Genomic DNA, 18,826 nt, shown 5'->3' on the forward strand with positions numbered 1-18,826 from the left:
TCTCAAGACGTGAACCTAAATTCCACCTGGGAACTTGATGAACACCCAAGGCAGTTTTTTTCGGAGGCCCCCTCTTTCCTCAATGGGAATCCCCTCAGAATTGGTTCATTGTCCCCCAAATCCGTGTGGCTGCTCTAACCGGCGAGAAATTCTGGTTACCATGGCGTGCATTTATCCTGCGAGCATGCCTAACAGTTGCCTTCTCCAGGTCCCAGGAGTCCAGTGTAAGACTGGCGAGCTTGTTAACGAGACTGCAAAGCTGGTAGGAATGGGCTGCCTGTTGGATTTGCTTTAGTTGCAAAGTTGTGTGGAAAAATGAAATGGCTGAAAACTCAGGACAGTGACAGGAGAGAACACTCACGGCAGCAAATTTTCCATTCTTACGTACAGTTGCTTCTACCTCTAGGGGAAAAGAAAACTTTCCAATGGCTTCTCTATATTTAAGGAGGTAGTAGAGTGTAGTCGGTACAGGCACTGAGGTTGGATTGAGACATCCCTGGGCTGGATGCTACTAGCTGAGATATTTTGGGCAAGTTATTTAACCTCTGGACACCTCAGTTTTCTCATCTATAACGGAAATATTAACATCATCTATCTCACTTGTGTTTTGAGGATTAATTGGGATAATGAATGTAAAGTGCCCAGCACACAGTACTCATAAGCATAATCTGTCACCAGCACTACTGTCGTAATTATCACCTACCTCTTGGTATTACTGAGTGTAATACGGAAGATCTGCAAAGCAATCTGCCCACTGCCCGAAGTTGGTATGCAATGAATGGTGCGTATTTTAATGTCTCTGTTGTGCGCATCAACTACGGAAGCTTATTCATCTTTTCAAAGCTCTGCAAGGGCTTGTGACCTCATTCTGTAAGGCCTCTGGTTTGTATCCTATGGCTCGTCCTCACCTTCTGAAAGGACAGTTTCCTGTGGCAGACACTGGTGGGGGCCGCCCCAACTGCCAGTTCCCCTTCTTCCTTGTGAACAGAACACCAATTTTGCTCAGGCAGCCATATGCCTAGCCCCAGGGTAGGAATCATGATTAATGCAATTAATCAGCCTCATTTACCTTTCCCTTAATTGGCCTGGGGGGGCATGTGAAACAATTCTGGCCAATGACACGTATGGGAAAGTGTCATAATAAAAGGAGAGAGGAGCGTGAGATAAGCCTCATTTGGGCCGCTCCCCTCCTCCTTCCTGCTTTGGGTACTGTCGTGTGAGGATGCAATGCTTGGAGCTGCAGCTGCTATTTTGTGACCGTGAGGATAAAAGCCAGCACTTTCAAGATGACAGAGCAGAAAAACAGAAAGGAGTCCAAATTCTTAATGACACTGTTAAGCTGCCAAATCAACTCGGAGGCTGCTTGTCCTAGACTTCTTTTTTGGTTTACAATAACTGCTCTTATGATTTGGGCTATTGTTAATCTGGTTTTCTGCTACTTAATTGGAACACTCCTTTTCTGTTTGCCGAGCCTGGAAAATGACTGCTATTCAAATTCCGCCTAGACATAAAGACATTTTGTTCTCATTTTCTTCCTCCACATTTGGGTAATCAAGTGTCTTTAAATAAATTCCACCCTCACCATTATAGCGAAACTGTTCTTGAAAAGGTCACGGATGACCTCTTGATTGACACGTCCAACAGCTCCATCTAATTTCGCATCCTGCTTAGCTCCATTGGACGGCTTGACCACGTCCTTGTTCCTGAAGCGATCCCTGCCTTGGTGGGCCTCGCTGCTCTTTCTTTCTCCCTCTCTGGTCCCTTCTTCTGCCTCCGTAAGTACCTGTGAACCCCAGTGCTTGCCCTTTGCCTTCCCTTCTATCAGTCGGCGCTTTCCCTGAATGCTGCCTTCATGTCCAAGACTTCAGGCACCACAGGTGGGTGCTCGTGATGCCCCATCCATATTTCCAAACCAGATCTTCCTTCGGCACCGATCCACGTTTTTGTGGGCAGCACGTGCCCACTTGGATGTCCCATGGGACCGTCAACACTGTATTTCCTAAACAGAACTATGTCCCTCTACGAATCACTTCTCTATAACACACTTCACCACTCCTGGTAGCCCACAGCTGGAAACCTCAGAGTCATCCTAAGCAATTCGTTCTTATCAAACATCCAGTTAATCACCAAGTATAAAAATTTCTCTATTCTCAGGAGTCTGTCGCAGCTTCCCCAGTTTCACTGGGTGGCCTCCATTTATCACTCGTATAGCATACCAGCCTCTCACCTGCCTGCAGCCTCTCCCCTCTCCAACCATCTGCATTGCGGCTAGAGTGGATTTGCTAAAAACAATTTGAATCATCTTGCTGGCTTTGAAAATACCCAAGGGGGTAGACGTGTGTGTAGGGGGTTAGGGGTGGAGACTTCATCAGCCGTCACGTCCTGAAAGTCCATACTTCATGGCACAGCATGGCAGACCCTCTAGTCTCTCTGAGTACAAACCGATGTTTGCGCTCCGTCTCCTACAACCTCCTCTTCACCATCCCTGCAACCCGAGCTCAAGCTCCTGTGAATTCCTCTTTCTTTTCACCACTACCTCTGCTTAGATGCTGGGGCTCACGTTCCAGTATTCCGAACTCCAAGCCTCCACCAGTTCTCAAGTCAAACTGTACTGCTTTCCAGAGCATTCTCTGACCCTAGGACTAGATCTGAGTTTCTCACCCTCGGCACTATTGATCTTTAGGGTTGGATAATTCTTTGCTGCTGGGGTCTGACCTGTGCCTTTTAGATGTTAAGCAGCTTCTCTTGCTTCTCCTTAGTGAAGCAGTAGCATCCCCCAGTCGTGACAACCAAAAATGTCTCCAGACATTGCCAAATGTCCTCTGGGGAGTAGAACTGCCCCCGGTTGAGAACCATTGAACTAGACCAAGTCTCCTTCTTATTATCCATAGCCACCCTGTCTTCCCTGATCATAACACCCATGACACACTTTGAGAGTGACTTGTCTGATTGTCTCAACTGCTTTAACAGACTTACCTCCAGGAAGGTGTCTCGCAGGGCCTGGCAGCCAGTAGGCACGCGGTCTGGCTTCACAAAGAGTGGGCTCCATGCTGGAGCAACCTTGTCTGTCATCCTCACTCTTGTATCCCCAGTGCCCAGCACAGTGCTGCCACATAATACGTGCTCAATAAATGTTTGTTGAATGAAGGAATGATGGAATGCCCCCGTTCAAACACTTCTTAGTGAAACTTTTATTAACTATCCTAGGCAAGATCTTGAGTCTTGTCTTCTCTTCTCTTTTTTTTTTTTTTTTTTTTTTTGAGACAGAGTCTTGCTTTGTTGCCCATGCTCGAGTGCCGTGGCGTCAGCCTAGCTCACAGCAACCTCAAACTCCTGGGCTCAAGCGATCCTCCTGCCTCAGCCTCCCTAGTAGCTGGGACTACAAGCATGTGCCACCATGCCCAGCTAATTTGTTCTATTTTTAGTTGTTTGGCTAATTTCTTTCTATTTATAGTAGAGACGGGGTCTCGCTCTTGCTCAGGCTGGTCTCGAACTCCTGACCTTGAGTGATCTTCCTGCCTTAGCCTCCTAGAGTGCTAGGATTACAGGCGTGAGCCACCGCACCCGGCCTTCCTCTCATATTTTACCTATGGCCCTGTCCGCTAGCATGGTGGATAGCAATGCAATGAAGATGATACATTAATACATGTTTGTGGACTAATGTGAGGCCTCCTTCTAGAAACAGAAAAACCAGGTCCAGTCCTATGCCCAGGAATCTCATAGTCTAACTTGTTCTTCTACTGCCACACCTGTTCTGCCCCTGGCAGCCCTCGGTCACACCCGCCACAGACACACTCACTCAAAGGGAGGAATCACTCAGAGCTGCTGAGAATTGAAAACCTACTTCTACTCCAAAGTGCCATTGTGCCTTGCTGTTCCCTGACTGGGCCCCCACCCCTGCCCTGCATTCCAGGAGGGGTGTGAACACCAGGTTCGCTCTGGAGCCTCACCCGGGCAGGAACCGGGCAGGAACCGCCACCACGGCAGCCCGTCCACCCCGATACCCTGCAATGCAGAGGCCACCATGGTACTATTCAAGTCAACAAACACTTACAATGGTTGGAACTCCGCCTGCTAGGGAGAAAAATTCAGTGCTCACAGCAGAGTTGGGTAGCTTTTTTTATGCATGGTAGATGGTTAATATGCATTCTTTAGTCACAAAGGCCTGAGGGAAGGAGATGCTGAAGTTAATATTTATATTTGGCATGCAACCCTCCACATAAATAACAGCTTAGAGGACCAGTGTTTGGTTTGAGGTTGGCTGCGTTTAAACAGCTCGGCCAGGTGCTGACACACACTCTGGACCTTTGAACTCCATGTGTTGCAATCCAGATGTTTGGCAAAGGTGATGAACTCGGGTCACTGACAGTGGGAGAGTGTGTGCTGCTCTCTTCTAGCATCTTCCACGGGGAGCCCTGGACAGTAGACCTGGCCCCAAGCCCATTTTCCTCGCCAGAGTCAAGAAACAGTAGCAGCTGCAGTTGTTGCTAGGGATGAGGGATCATCCACTTGGGAGTTGAAATAGTCAGGAGGGGGAGGTGGGTCACAGGAAGGAGGTCATGAAATTGACCGTGCTTAACCACTGCCCACGTTTGGATTACTCCGAGACAGTATGCAATGGAAAAAATATTAGGCTTTTAATGACAGCCCTGACAAACACAGTCCGTATGACCAAATCAATCTCAAAAGCAACTGCTATCATTTATTAAAGGAGGATTTGCCAAGTTGCATGATTCTTCTAGAGTTTTCCTAGTCCCACACTTTGCCTCAAACACGTACACCGAGTAAGGGGTTTGAACTTTTGGAGTTTAATGCAAAGCACATATGTTGTTTGGGTTTGGTTTTGTTTGTTTTTATTTTTTGCAAAATATGCTATATAAAAAAGAACCCTATAGCAATAAAACGGTAATGTAAACACAAACCCTCCGAAAGGATGTAACATCTTTCTAATGAAAGGAAACAACCACCTTCGCTTTATCCACACAAAAACAAAAAATGATGAAAAGGAGCCATTTTCACTCCCAGATTGTGGAGTCCTACTGTTTACTGCTCTCCAAATGAGTATTTTTGAGGCATGACTTCAATGGGAATTTTCAAAACGAAGCAGCTCCTGGCAGAGTGAAAAGAACACGGATGTTGGCAGCCGGGCGACTTGGACTGTCGTCCTGATTGCTGACCCCTGCTTCCTGGTGTCCAGCCCCGGCACTCCACTCAAAGTGCTCTTGTCACGGGTACCAGTGACCTCCCAATTGCTAAATCCAAGGGGCATTTTTCAGCCCTCTTCTGACCTGACCTCTCTTCAGGCAGATGACATAATTGCCCACTCTTTCCTCCTTGAAATTTTCTTACCCTGTGGCTTCAGTGACACCATCCTGTCCTATTCATTCTCCAGTTTTCTCCACGACTCCTTCTAAGATCCTCTTGTAGTGCGTTCTCTTTGTCTTCAACAGCTATGGGCAGCCACTGTGGCCTGAAGTTGTGCTCACCCTCAGGGGTAGGGCTTATCGGTTCCATCTTACAGATAAGGAAACTAAGGCTCTGAGGGATTAAGGAGTCCTCACCCAAGGTCACTTAGCTAATAAGTGGCAGGACTGGAATCCTAACCTAGGTCTGTTTGAATCCAGAGTCAAATTCTCAGCTGTCAAATTATAATTTTCCTTTCTCAGGTAGTCCCCCCCTTAAACAGAGGTGTTCTCCAGAGTTCTGTGCCGGGCTCCTTCCTGTCCTCTCTGCCCCCGTCTCTGCCGGGGTTCATGCACGGTTCAACCCTCAGTGAACTTCTCTATGGTATCTTCAGCCAAAATCTGTCCTCTGATGCTTGTTTCCAACTGTTTCCAAGAAATCTCCATTTGCATATGACACAGTCACCTTGTAGAGGTGGGGATGGTGGACTCCCCAACCTTCAGTCTGCTCCTGATGCCTGGCTAAAGCCAGTGACTGTTTAGGTAGTGAGCACATGACCCAGTTCTACCAGTGAGACATGAAGGGGAAGATTGCTGGGGATGTCTCGGAAAGGTTTTTCTCCCCCCAAAAAGACACATGAAAAAAATGCTCCCTGTTCTTCCCTTAGATGTTGTGCCTTGTAATATTGCAGTGAGACAACTATGTGCAACTATGAGGAGAACCAACCTTAGGTTAAAGCTGAAAGAGAAGGATGGAATCAGGGTACTTAATAACAAGCTGATTGTACCTTGTCTGAGACTGGGCCTTCCAACTGTATTCAATAATATATTTCCTCATTATTTGTACAGGTTTTTTGTTTTGTTGTTGTTATTGTTGTTACTTGCAGCCAAAAGCATTCTAAATGACACATCAAATTACTCATATTTGCAACTCCATATCTCTTCTTCCAAACAGACTCTCCTCCTGTGACTCTATCTCTGTTAATACCACCATGACCCACTCAGTCACCCAAGTCAGAAACCTGGGTATTATTCTCAACTCCTCCCTCTGCCGCCCCAGCAAAGTCCACTCATGAATTAAGTCCAGGAGATTTTGTTGTTGAACATCTGTCATTCTTTCTAATTCTTTCCCTGTCCATTTTGGTTCTTTGTCATTTTTACTGGTCTTCTGTGCCCTTTCTTACGATAAAAAAAGTCACTACCATCTGCACTGCTCCCAAAGAGATTTTTAAAATTCAATATGAATCTTGCAACTTTTCTGCTTATAGTCTGTGAATAGCCTACCCTTGTCTTCAAGATGAAATCCAACCAATAGCATGAGTTGTATGGTGCTTCAAGCAGGGCTGACCTCTCTGGATTCCCAGCTCCGGCTCTCCCCCGCACGCCAGGTCCCAGCACACTGACTGCCTTGCGGTCCGCGAGCACTGCTGCTTAGCGTCGTGGCAGGTGCTGTTTCCTGACCTGGGATGCCCTGCCAGACTGGTCTCCCTGAACAGTACTGGCCAGTACCTTTTCATGCACCTTGGTTTGCTTCTTTTACACCATAGTAATATGAATCTCAGGCGTGCCAGAAATATCTTTCCTTTTTGTCATCTCTCTCCCCTGGATTTTAATTTGGAGCCCGCATTCTGCCTCGGTTTCAGTGTCGAGGGGGATGTCTACCTGGTCTCGGGGCATCTGTTTATCATAGGTTGCCATTGGAGACATCCCTGATTTTCTCTTCATGGCCCCTTCAAGTCCAGGAGTCACCATGGCAGTGCCCACCCCAGGGGGGTCCCTGGAGTCTCTGCAGGGCGCCCTTTGGCTTTGTCTGCTTAGACATAACGCCGCTCCTGCTGTGGGGTCTTGCCACCTTCCTGGGGCCCTGTTTGTGGGCAGGCTCCCCTGTTTTCTGGCCCACACCCCTCTCTGCCTTATGAACCCCTTGTCCTTTCTTCTTCCCCCAGCATCTGGAAAAACCTTCTCCTTTCGCTTCCTTCGTCTGAACACTTGTCTACCCTTCACCTCCTCTCAGTTTCCCTACGGGAGCTTTGAGAGTTTACGATTACAAAACACGGAACGTGAAAGACAGAGATTGACAGGGCTTTTTGCTTCTACTTTGTCACATTTCTTGCTCAAGACAGACAGCACAGGCCCAACAACCTGCTTGGGAAAGGGGAAGCCACCAGGTGACAAAAGACCGCAGAGTGATGATGATGGATCACCAGGCCACCATGCTGTTGTCGCCATCTATCTGCTCATGCGCCTCTTTCTCCCAGACTGCGAGGCCCCCAGTATTGTCAGCACCTGGTATCTGCCCCACAGTAGGTACCTCATAAATATCTGTCAAAACTAAATATAAAAGTAAGAAGAGAATGCACTTTGAGTCAGGAGACCTGAATGAGTCCTGCCAACTGCCTTCCTAGTTGTGACCTTGGACAAGATACTTTACCTCTTTTCTACGGGTGGTAGGAGCGGGTACAAGAGGATCTGCAGAGGTGAGGTACATGGTGCTCTTCAAAGCTCTGCAGTTTGTACTCCCCCCTTCCTAACCTTCCCAGATTCTGGCTCAATTTTACCATCTCCTCTCATCCTTCCAGTGGCCCAAACTTCTACGTCAGACGCCTCTCCTCCTTGCAAACCTATTTTGCGCATACATAGATTTTTGCTCTTATTTCTCCCAGCGGGTCCCTTTCCTTCCTCTGGTGAACAACTTTCAGGATTCTTGAGTTCCAGGGATTCAGTTTGTGATGAAGTACAAAGAACTTGAAATTCTGGTTCCACCACACCCTGGCTGTGGGATGTTGGACAAGTTTCTTATCTCTTAATTTCTTCATCTAGAGCAGTGGTCCCCCAACCTTTTTGGCACCAGGGACAAGTTTCGTGGAAGACAATTTTTCCACAGACCGGGGTTCAGGTGGGAGGATGGTTTTGGGATGATTCAAGTGCATTACAGTTATTGTGCAGTCAAACCTCTCTGCTAACGATAATCTGTATTTGCAGCCGCTCCCCAGCGCTAGCATCACCGCCTCAGCTCCACCTCAGGTCATCAGGCATTAGATTCCCACAAGGAGCGCACAACCTTGGTCCCTCTAGTGCACAGTTTACAGTAGGGTTCGCCCTCCTGGGAGAATCTAACGCCGCTGCTGATCTGACAGGAGGCGGAGCTTATGTGGTGATGCCAGCCATGGGGAGCGGCTGTAAATACAGCGGAAGCTTCCCTCGCTTGCCCACCACTCCCCTCCTGCTCTGCAGCCTGGTTCCTAATAGGCCACAGACTGGTACCGGTCTGCAGCCTGGCGGTTGGGCACTGCAGATCTAGAAGACAAGAAGGACAATAACTATAATGACTCACTAGATCCTTCAGAGCATGGGCTCCAGAGCCCAAGCTGCCCAAGTTCAAATCTCAGCCCAATCACTTTCCAAATGTGTGGCTCAGGTCAAGTGACTTAAGTTTTCTTCCCGTTAGTTTCCTTATTTATAAAAGGAGCACCATAAATAGAATCTACCTCATAGGGTTATTGTTAGGATTCATTGAGTTAAAACATCTGAAGTACTTAGCACCTCGCCTGAGTGAACACTCAATACGTGTTGGTTATTATTATTCCACAGGGAAGCCTCTCTTTAGCCACCCACGGATTCATCATGTGTGTATTAACTTGCAGGGACTGTCAAAATACCACAGACTGGGCAACTTGAACAACTAAAATTTATTTTCTCACAGTTCTAGAGCTGGAAGTCCACACTCAAGGTGTCAGCAGGGTTGGTTTGTTCTGAGGCCTCTCTCCTTGGCTTGCAGAGGGCCACCTTCCTGCTGTGTCCTCACGTGGCCATTCCTTTGTGTGTGCACATGTCTGATGTTTCTACATGTGTCCAAATATCCTCTTCTTATAGAGACACCAGTCAGATTGGGCCCACCGTAATGGCCTCGTTTTAACTTAATCACCTTTTTTTTTTTTTAAAAGACCCTATCTCCTAATATAGTCTCATTTGGAGGTAGCCAGGGTTAGGGCTTCAACATAGGGGTTTTGGCGAGCTGGGGGAGGACAGAATTCAGCCCATAACGACATGTAAATAGACTCCAACATTAGACTTCCTGTGGGTGAGTCTCTCTCTTAACTTTATTCTTAATTAATGAATGCCAGGATATTTACGTTCTAGGGATGCCATCTGTGGTATAGCAGAGATATTCTGCAATCAGAAAAGCAAGTTTTGAAGAAGCCCAGGTATAAAACCTGGTCACTTGCAGGAATGCCTTGGGTGAGTCCTGTACCCTGCCGGTGTCCTCCTGAGGAGGAGGAAAATGGTAATTCACATGGAGGGCAGCTGTGAGGATTAAGGGCAGCAATGTGTGTGAAAGCCTCTGTAATCTCTGCGCCCCTGGGTTTTTGCCCCTGAACTAAAAAGACAGAACTAGATGAATGGTCTCAACCCTTCATTCCATCCCCAAAATCTATGACTCCGATTCTAAGGGTGGAAATTCAAGTATCAAGAACAAGCTGTTGGGGAAGCAATTTCTGGGCTCAAGGTTTCCATAAATATTGTCAAACAAATGAAGGAAATCACAGCATCACAGGGACCCACCCATATGCATATTTCCAAGGCCCAAACTGGGGCGGTGCTAAAACACATCATTCATTCCCTGGGGAATGGCACATGTGGCTGGTCTGCTTTGGCAAAAACTCGCGGGAAGACAGGCCCACAAACTAGGCTTGCCAGGTTCAGTAAACCCCCTGTCTTTAAGAGGCCCTGGGATCCTCTGTCGGAAGGGACTACTAGAACTTTTACTTCTGCCTGCTTTCCTCTTGCACCCTCCAAAACTGGCTGGTTCTTCTTCGACGCTTCAGAATTGGCAGAGATAGACTAAGGGATGGTGTGGACACAGATACTGAGGGTGAATTCAAACTCTGTCCTTGACTTTGGACAAATCAGTTCATTGACTCAGTTTCTTCATCTGTCAAATGGGGTAATAATAGTTCTTACTTCACTGGGATATTTGGGGTTTCAGTCGGGTAACAGATGTAAAAGTGCTTTGCTCAATTATTCCACAAATAATTACAGTCACGCGCTGCGTAACAATGTTTCGGTCAACGATGGACCACATATACAATGGTGGTCCCGTAAGATTATAAGGAAGCATATGTAGAAACCTGATAAATGGCACTTGATATTGGCATTGCAGATTAAATAGGGGAAATGACTGATATTCAGTAATGATGCTGGGATATTTGGTTTTCCATGTGAAAAAATATATAAATAAAAATATACATATCACCTAAGTTTGTAGTAATATAAGTAGACTCTATGATGTTCACACAACAAAATGGCCTAATGATGCGTTTCTCAGAATGCATTTCCATCATGAAGCACCGCATGACTAAACTGAGTTTCAGCTATGTATGGGGACATTTTCTACACTGTTCTAGACACTAGGGATACAGGATTGAACAAAGGACAATGACTGTCCCGACACAAATTCAATTCTACGGGAAGAGTCAGGCAAACATCTGACTCTTGCAACACCAGGTAATGATAAGGGTGCAGAGATAAAGCACCCTTTATCTCTGAGTGGGCAGTGGCTGGGGGCTATGCTACATAAGACATCCTAGTCAGGGAGTCCTCTCTCAAGAGGGGCATTTAGCAGATACCTGGACAGTAAGAATGACAGACCCCCCCAGAATATCCCGGGAAGAACAAGTAGAAAGACTGTAGGGAGGGGCCAGGCTTGGCAGGAAACAGCAAGGGGCTGGCATGCCCAGAGCTGAGTTGAGGGTGAAGAAGCCGAAAGTGGATGAAGTTAGCAGGCCTTGAAGGCCAGAGTCAAGATTCTGGATTTTAATCTAAATGTCATTAAAGTCATTAGAGGATTTTGAGCAAGAGAATGACTTTGTCAGGACATCTTAAAAGCATCCTTCTGACTTTGTTTTACTTCCTGCTCTCCATCTCTCAGGCACCTGGCGGCTCCTACTTCCTGCTGTTGTGTGGCCATGAGACTCTGACCAATGAGTTGTGAGCACAGGTTACCTGTGTCACTTCCAGGCCAGGCAGTTAATGCCAGCGTGGTGCCTCCAGAGTGCCTTTCCAGCAACCCGCAATGTTCAAGGGGGAGGCAGCTCAGTCAGCCTGTGTCTTTGTGATGCTATCACAAAATATCCGAGATGGGGTAATTTTCAAAGAACAGGCCAGGTATGGTGGCTTGTGCTTATAATCCCAGCGATTCAGGAGGCTAAGGAGGGAGAATCGCTTGAGGCCAGGAGTTCGAGACCAACCTGGGCAACATAGTGAGACTCTGTCTCTACAAATATATAAAAATAAAATAAAATTTAAAAAAGAATAGAAATTTATTGTCTCACAGTTCTAAAGGCTGGGAAGTCCAAGATCAAGGGGCTGGCATTTATTGAGAGTTGCTCTCTGCTTCCAAGATGGCACCTTGAACACTGTGTCCTTACATGACAGAAGATAGAAGGGCAAAGAGGGATGAACTTCCTCCACCAAGCCCTTTTATAGCAGCGTTAATCCATTCATGAGGGAGGAGCCCTTAAGACCTAAACACCTCCCAGAAGGCCCCACTTCCCAACACTGTTGCAGTGGAGATTAATTTCCAACACATGGATTTCAGGGGACACATCCAGACCATAGCAGCCTAGGTTCCACAGTGAGGAGATACGGGGTGCAGCTGCAGCTGACCTGCCAACATGCGGCTTCAGCGAGAAATCAACCTTTGTTGGGATAAATCACGAAGATCTGGGTATGTTCCCATAGCATAACCAAGCATATCCTGACAGGTACAGGAAGCAAGAGGGCAAGTAGGGGCACCAGTCAGGCGGCTGAAGGGTGGTCCCCGCTTAGATTGGAGTGACAGCAACAGAGATAATGAGAAGTGGTCAGATTCAGGATATATACGAAGGTCAAGTGCAAAGGATGTACTGTGGACTGATGTAGGGTACAAAGAGAGGAGTCAGAGCTAACTGCAAGGATTACGGTGTGAATAACTGATTACCGAAAAGAATACTCAGGAAAGCACAGGATAATTCACAGTGCCAGGCACACAGCAAAACTACAAATGCCAGCTCTTGCGGTTATTACTTTAAGAGGAGAAGTAATAGGGAATGTAGATGCTTGGAGAACTTTTCAGTCCAGAATGATTAAAAATCAGATTTATTGAGATGCAATTTATATACAGTAAAATGTATTCTTTAGTGTGTAGGTCTGAGTTTTGACAAATGCATTTTGTCTTGTAAGCACCTCCACAATCAAGATAAAGACTGTTTCCATCCTCCCCCCACCATTCTCTTTTGCTGTTCCTCCCTTTGTGGTCAAATTCTCCCTCTACCACTAGCCTCTGACAGCCACTGATCTGTTCTCTATCCGTATAATTTTGCCTTTTCCCGAAAGTCGCATAGATGCAATCGCACGGTATGTGACCTTTGGAGGCTGGCTTCTTTCACTTAGGATAATGTATTTGAGATTTCTCTGTGCTGCATAGGTCAGTGGTCTGTTCCTCTTAATTGATGAGTAGTATTCCGTGGCATGGATGTACCACAATTTGTTTATCGTATCGCCAGCTGGAAGGCATTTGGGTTGTTTCCAAATTTTGGTGATGATGAATAAAGCTGCTATAAATATCGGAGTGCAGGTTTATGTGTGAACATATGTCTTCGTTTCTCTTGGTAAATCCCTAGGAGTGGGATTGTTGGCTCATATGGTAAGTGTATGTTTAACTTTATAAAAAACTGCCAAACTGTTTTTCCAGAGGAACTGTACCATATTGCACTCCCACTGGCAATGTGTGAGGGTCGTTCCACATCCTCCCCAGCACTAGGGATTATCAGTTTTTTTGATTTAAGCCATTCTAATATGCAGTGGTATCTCACTGTGGGTTTTTTTTTGTTTGTTTGTTTGTTTGGTTTTTTTTTGAGACAGAGTCTCACTCTGTTGTCCGGGCTAGAGTGCCGTGGAGTCAGCCTCGCTCACAGCAACCTCAAACTCCTGGGGCAATCTCAAGCAATCCTGCCTCAGCCTCCAGGGTAGCTGGGACTACCGGCCTGCCGGCCTCTCGTTGTGGTTTTAATTTGCATTTCCTTAATGAATAATGATGTTGAGCATCTCTTCACGTGCTTATTAGCTATTCATATACCTTTTGGTGAAATGTCCATTCACATCTTTTGGTCATGTTTTCATTAGGTTGCTTGTCTTCTTATTGTACAGAAAAAGTTCTTCATATATTCTGGATACAAGCCCTTTATCAGACATGTGTTTTGCAAATATTTTCTCCCAGTCTTTGATTTGTCCTTTCATGTTCTTAACAGTGTCTTTCAAAGAGCCGAAGTTTTTAATTTTAATGAAGTAGAAGCTATCTTTTTCTTTTATGAATCACTGTTTTTGTTTCATATCTAGGAAATCTTTGCCTACCCACTAAAATGTTCTCCTATACTTTCTTCTGGAAGTTTCATAGGCTTAGGTTTTCCATTTAGGTCTATGATCTAGTTTGAGTTAATTTTTGTAAATGGTGTGAGGTGTAACCCAGGACAAATTTGAGCTGTGATATTTCCCACTGTGGAAGAGGCATATGAATAAATCTTCACATCTCTCATAAGCACAGTGCACAGGTGACATTGTAACTGGTTGCTAAATCAGGTTAAAGTTCAACACAGATGGTCAGGGAAGCTCCACTTCTCTCTGTCCCCAGGGTTGCTTCCTTAGAAGTTGGAAGTTCATCCTATCTTCAGCGACTCTCTCCAGGTGTCCCCAGTGATACCAGCAGGATCCCTGAGTCTTTAAGTGAAATAAGCTAGGTCTTCCCCAGGTCCTAGGACACTCCACCTCCAAGTAGTTGCTCTAAGAAGAAATTTTCCCTTTTAAACCACTGAAGGAAGACTCTGTGCAAAGTAGGGCATTAATTCTCAGCAATTAGGATTGAAATCTTAACCTTCCTAGCTTCAGTCCTTGGCTGGCTTTTTCAGTCACCTTGTGATACTGTTTTCTCCTTCCTCTACCCCTCAATCACACTAGGGCTGAAAGCCTTAGTGAAATCATTTAAATCTTGGCCCTCTTAAAACCTCAAGGATAAAATCGGTGAGGGCAGAGGGTTGGGAAACCAACACAGATTTGTCAACTTGTGATTTGGCCAATTGAGGACATTTTCAGAAAGGCAACTACAAATACTATTGCCATCACTCCATTAAAGAAGGGTCATTTAAATTACCCAATACTCCAAGACAAGAAAAAAGTGAAGGGACATAATCTCAGAAGAAAAAATAGTCTTTTCAAGAATCAATCATTGGTAATTTATATGGACATGGGAAAGTTTTTTACCCTTATTTTTCTCATTTTGCTGTAGATTGATGAAAACCTCACCCCAGACCACAGTGTGGGACTCAGACCATAAGAAGGCGTAACATGGGTGGGGGCAGGGGTAAGCCCTGAAGTATCTGGAGAAAGACTTTTCTCTCACTTGTTTATAATACCTTTACGGAATATTTCTAAGGATCAAAGTCCCAGGCTTAGTGAGTATTCAGGTTTCCCTCTGGGGAGTAACACTTGCAAATTTCAAGGCAGCAGCAAGCTGAGTTGATAACTTTCCAGTCTCTCCCATTGGCTTTTACAGAAAGGAGGGAGCCCACTGAAGCCGCCCCTGCCTGCTCGGAATCCCAGGCCTTTTTAAAGGTCCTTCCACTACCTCCACTCCCCCAAGGGGAGTCTCTCGGCATCTCATGCATCAAGGCAGACTCCCACGTCGACAAATGTTCCCGGTGAACCTATCAATGGCTTCCATGGCATTCAGGATAAAGACCTCACTCCCAACTCAGCCTGCCCTGCCACACGGGATCTATCTGGTGTCTGCCTCTCCAGCCTCATCTCCCCCCCACCCTCACTCACTCACTCTCTCTCTCTGAACTCCACCCACAGTTGCTTGCTTTCAGCTCCTCCAAAGCACCAGAGCCCTGAACCACTTTTTTTCAGGGAAATCTCCGCCCTACCAGCTGCATCAACACCCTCCCTCCCTTAGTACTCTCTCACCTTGCATCCTGTATTCAGTCTTTGCAGCAATTGTCATAATTGTAATTGATTACTTGTATAAGGTCTGGCTCCTGAGCTCGAAGGTAAACTCCAAAAGACTAGCAGTCCAGTTTATCTTGATCTGATCTTCCATTCTCTGGCATGGGCATGTCACCTAGTTGCTGCTCAATATATTATTGCTAAAAGAAAGAAATTCTCTTCAATACCTGTATACCAGGAACTGTTCTAGACAACTGATATATAATAGCAGTCGTGGGATGAGATGGGGGACATAACAGAAAAACAAATCTGGGCCATTACGGAGCTTATATTCTACTGGGGCAAGGATCTGCTAAACAAGGTAAGTGAACCACTGGGAATGCTGGACAGTGGTAAGTACTAAGGAGAAAAAAAGTAAAGCAGGAAAAGGGGACATGAGACATCACGTGGGCTGGTATATGAATTTTTTAGATTGGGTGACCAGGAAAAACCTCACCGAGAATGTGACTTTTGAGTAAAGACCTGAAGGAAGTGAGACAGTATCTGGGGAAAGAGCATTCCAGGCAGAGGGCTCCACCCTAGCAAGAGCAAAGGCCCTGAGGCCCTGAAGGTTGTAAACTGTTCTAGGAACAGCAAGAAGCCAGTGTGAGGGAAGTAAATGAGGGGAAAGGAATCAAAATGTGGTCTTTTAATCTGTCCTATGTTTCTGTGGAATCATTTATATCAGACATTTCTTGGAGAGTGCTTTTCACCAGCATCTACACTAAAATCATAGCTTTCAAATAACTTTTAAAGCAGCAGAACCCTTCCTTCAAATGAAACATGAAACGGAAGTTCAAGGTAGGAAACAGAGGAGCAGGGAGGGGCTGGTAACTCTCACTTGTACCCTCAACCCACACTGGTCCAAGGCAACACCTTGGAGGAAGATTTGTCCCCCATGTAGCTCAGGTTGAAAACCACCACTCTAGAACCACGGTACACTCTGCCTAGAGCCATATTGTTCTAGAGTATACTGTCCAGAAGTAGTCCCATTTGGCTCCTGTAACTACAAGGAGACTTTCGATAGATACTTACCTCCAAAATCTCAACAAAATTAGAGCCTCTAAAGTTATAACCACACGATAATGTGTGGGTCTGATGAGTTCCTAGAAATTATCTCTCTATTCTGGAACCCCTTTTTTCTTAAAAACATTTTTCAAACTTTTTCTTTTTTGAAAAGGTAACACAGGACAAAGATACAAAAAGATATACTAAAAGAGGTCAATCTCCTATGATAAATGAATTACAGTGTATTTGCAATATAATTCTATGCATTTAAGCAAACAAAAATGAACTACTAGTGTCGGCAACAACATGGATGACTATCACAAATATGTCGAGCAAAAGGTGCCCACCAGAGTACATATCATATGATCCATGTATGTGATATTCATGAACAGGCAAAACTAATCTTTAGTAACAGAAGTTGGAATAGTGGTTACCTATGGCAGGGGCAACTCACTGGGAGGTTAGAAATGTTTTATAAATTGATCTGAATGTAGATACAAGGGTGTAGATATAAGCACTGAACAGCAAAGTGAAGACTTGTGTATTTTACTCTATGTAAATAATAATAATGATAATAAAGTCAGTCTCCTTTCCACTGCCTATGGCTCCCAGCCACCTAGTTTCCCTCCTCAGAGGCCACTCCTCCAGCTGAGGTTTCTTAATGTCCCTTTTCTTTCAGTACCTTCACACCAGGGGTAGAATCCTGGGATCATGCCAGGCACACACCAGAGGCCAAGGCTGAGCATGGAACGACTGCACTGGGCCGTGGCTTGTGCACATGCCCCTTGGCTTTCTCTGGCCCCTCTGCCCCTAGGGCCCCACGCCTCCCTCCTCCTCTTCCTTCCTACTTCCCCTCCTTCCTAAGGAGGGGCTGTGGCATTGAGGCCTGGGAGGTTGCTGACCCTTGCTAAACAGTGTTGCTCCTCCTGGCCTTCCAGGGTGTGCCTGCCTGGAGAGGACACTGCGTGCCGATGAAGCTTATCGTTGACACATTCCTTCTCTCTTTTATTCTCTCCCTTCTGATCCCTGGACTGGTCCTAGGTCTTCCTGCTTCCTGGGTGTTCAGTTTCACTGGGCTTCCCTGGTCTCACGCCCTGGTAGGCTTCCCTTACAAGGGGCAATCCTGATAACAACCTACAAAGGGGGGCCTAGGATCTGTCTTATCGGCCCTCCACACCCCAACCCCACCCCCAACTTCTAGCATCATTTTACAACCCTGTCCCCTCCCCCCAAGGCCTGTGCCTTTTATCTTATCATCTGGGGTCCTCTTCCTGGAACCTTGCCTCCCCAGTGCCTGAAAGCAGAGGGTACCCAGTCACGTTCAAGCCGATTTGGCAAGCGTTCTTGAAGCTGGGCAGAAAGTGAACGGCACTACGGCACTACGGCACTACCTGTTCCTTGCCTTCAAAAATCTTCTGACGCGGGGGAAATGGTGCATAACTCAGGCCCAGTTATAATAGCTCCCGATACCCAATACCTTGTTTTGGTCCTTCATAAGGCACTGATCTGTGAGCTTTCCGTGCATTTTGTCTCTGAATTTTCAAAACAACCCTGGGGGAACGGTTATTAGCCGCATTTTGGAGAAGGAGCTGAGGCACAAGGTTAAAATGCTGGCACGTGGTCGCCAGGATTTGACTAGCAACTCCCCTAGGGAAACGCTCTATTTAGGCTCTGGGAGAAGGGAGCTGCAAGGAGGAGTCCTCAAACTGGATCTTAGGGTCTGGCCTCAGGGGCATCTAGTCACGCCACACCCTTTCTGCAGTTCCCTCCGGCGTCGGGGGCCTGCCTGGGAGTGGGCTTCGGGCCAGCGTCACGGCTGGAGGCTGGGACTTCAAGAGAGGCAGATACAAAGCTCCGCGTGGCTGAGGAGCAGAAGGGCGCGGGGGAACGCGGGCGAAAGGAGGCCCTGGCGGCTCCCGGGGCATTGCAAGCCTCGAGGCGCTGCGAGCGGCGCGGCTGTTGCAAGACCCCGTGGCGCGCGCAAACTGCGTTGAACTACTTCCCCGGGGCGGCTTCGGGGCTGGGGCCTCGGCGACAGCCCCACGGAGCAGCTGTGCGGGGCCCGAAGCCCGTTGCCAGCTCCCGGGCGCGGCCACGTGCGCCCCGCCGGACTCGCACGCTCCGCCGCGCTGGGCCGCGGGGCCACCGGCAGGCACGCGCGCCCCCAGCGCGCACACACGCCCGGGCACGCACACCGACGGCCCTGCCCACGTCCGCCACGCCCCGCCCTCCCCCGCGCCCCGCCCCCGCCCTCGCGGCGCCGGCCGCCGCCCTCCCATTGGCCGCAAGGCGCGTGACGCGCGGCGCCCGGCCCCGCCCCTCGTCAGTCACTCGGCGGAGGCGGCGCTGGCGGGGACTAGTCTCGTCCGGAGACTGGCAGCGGCGGCGGCGGCGGCGGC

This window comes from Propithecus coquereli, unplaced genomic scaffold, assembly GCF_000956105.1.
Source record: "Propithecus coquereli isolate 6110/MARCELLA unplaced genomic scaffold, Pcoq_1.0 Scaffold391, whole genome shotgun sequence".
Classification (NCBI taxonomy): Eukaryota; Metazoa; Chordata; class Mammalia; order Primates; family Indriidae; genus Propithecus; species Propithecus coquereli.